Genomic DNA, 2,520 nt, shown 5'->3' with positions numbered 1-2,520 from the left:
CCATACAAGACAAACATGATTAAATTACTTAGCCATACAAGACAAACATGATTAAATTACTTAGCCATACAAGACAAACATGATTAAATTACTTAGCCATACAAGACACACATGATTATGTTAAACAAACCACCAACTGTTGACAATCATTTGTGGGGTTTGTGTTTACATGGCAGTATAATAATCTCCAGTTTAGCTGGCAGATTCCACCATTGTTTTGAGGATTGTGCAGAAACGACGAAGGAGCAATCAGAATACAAACCTGTGGATTGGGAGTTAAGCTACTTTTGTTCACAAGTTGCAAAGGGATACTATGTTATTCAATCCCTGCTATAAAGTTATCTTTGCGTAAAACATTGTAAATGGTTTTGTTCACCATTTCTGCACAAGGATTGACAGTCAGAGAGAGATGGAGATGTAGGTGACGACGAAGGGAGCATCAGATAGCAACTGTGATTGGAGGTAAGCTATTTGTTTCACGAAGTGCAAAGGGAATATATTGCATCCCTGCTATAACCAGTAATTTGCGTAAACAGGTAAATGTGTCGGCATTGTCTGACAAGGATGACAGGAGTTGTGTTGATCAACTTGTTTTTTAGTGTATCAGCTGTTTATCACTTGTTATAGCTGTTGTTACAGCTGTTATACCTGGTATAGCTTGTTATACTTGTTATCCAGCTTGTACAACTGTAAGCTTGTTATAACTGTGTTACAGTGTTATTATTTGTTACACAGTGTGTTACAGCTTGTTTATTTAGCAGTTAGTTCATGTTTATCACTGTAATTGTTATTAACGATTTATATCTTGTATCATCATGTTGTTATGTGCTGTTATTATTGTAATAAGGTTGTTAGCTTGTATATATATCATGTTATTATCATGTTTATATCTGCTTTGGTTATTCAGTGTGTTATCATCATGATGTCATAGTTGTTTAGGCTGTTATAGAAGCTTGTAGATTTGTATACATGTATGTTATCAGCTTTTATTAATTTGATTATATCGTGTGTTATAGCTTTTTATTATATGTTATTATAATGTATCATCATTTTTATTATCATCGTTGTATCAGCATGTTACATCAGTTTGTTATTGTATCATGTTAATTATATGTTTCATTAGTTTGTTATTATCCGTTATTAATTTCATTATATCAGTTTGTTCATTATGTCAGTATACATGTTATTATATCATGTTTATAATAGTTAATTGTTATCATCAGTTGTTATTACAATGCCTGTTATTGTCAACTAGTTAATACATATGTTATATCATCATGTTACTATCATATGTTATTACAGCTTGTGATTATCACGCTTGTTATTATCTTGTTATTATTCTCATTAGTCAGTTGGTTATTTCATTTGTTATTCAGTTTGTTATTATCCAGCTAGTTATTATCAGCTTGTTATTACAGCTTGATTATTATTGTTATTATCATGTTGTATATCAGCTATGTTATTATCTTGTTAACGATATGTTATATAGTTGTTATTATCAGCTGTTTTATCACTAGTTATAACATCATCGTTTATTAAGTCTCATACGTTATTTCAGCTTCAGTCTTTTATTATAGTTTGTTATCAGTTTTGTATTATCAGCTTGTTATTACAGCTTGTTTAGTACTAAAGCTAATTTATCATGTTATTAACATTGTTATTATTCATTCTTATTACAGCTGTTATTATCAGTTTGTTATCAGTTTGTATTTATCAGCAGCTTGTTATAAGTTTGTTATTATCAGCTTGTTATTATAACTTGTTATTATGAGCTTTGTTATTATCATTTGTTGTATATCAGCTTGTTATTTCAGTTACATTACGTTAGTATCCATGTTATATCATTGTTATTATCATTGTTATTATCATGTGTATTTTCATCTATGTTATTATCTAGTGTTATATCAGCTTGTTATTATCAGGTTATCATTGTGTTATTATTGCAGCTTGTTTTAAGTTTATTCCAGTTTGTTATTATAGCTTGTTATGTAATGTTATTATCTGTTAGTTATCTTATTATCATGTTATTATCAGCTTGTTATTATCAGTTAGATTATCATGTATTAATCAGTTTGTTATTATAGCTTGTTATTAGATAGCTTGTTAATGGTACTCAGCTGGTATGGCCACTGGCCTTTTTTTCTCCCAGAAGAAATAAAACATGTCTGTTGCTAAATAATCTTCTCTGCTGCTCTTTTCTAGGAGAGAGAGAAACAGAAAGAGACGAGAGACAGAGACAGGTGGCCAGGCCGCTTCTTTCCTCTTGCCCTCCGTCATTTTTTCAACTTTTCTTTCATTCTTTCACTCCATTCTGTGCTTTTCCATTGAAAAGTGACAAGCGCCCATTCTCTCGTTCATTCTTCTCTCCCTCCTCTTTTGTCTGGGCTGCTGGGTCCTGTTCAGCCTATTCAAGACCCAGAGACCGTGCCATTGACTGGAGCCCCCCCCCCCCAAACCTGCCCTGTCTCCCACTTGCAACTCTGCAGCTGCTATGCTAATGAACAGAGGGATGGACCGGGC

Source organism: Salvelinus sp. IW2-2015, linkage group LG20 (genome assembly GCF_002910315.2).
Source record: "Salvelinus sp. IW2-2015 linkage group LG20, ASM291031v2, whole genome shotgun sequence".
Taxonomy (NCBI): domain Eukaryota; kingdom Metazoa; phylum Chordata; class Actinopteri; order Salmoniformes; family Salmonidae; genus Salvelinus; species Salvelinus sp. IW2-2015.
This window is presented reverse-complemented; position numbering follows the sequence as displayed.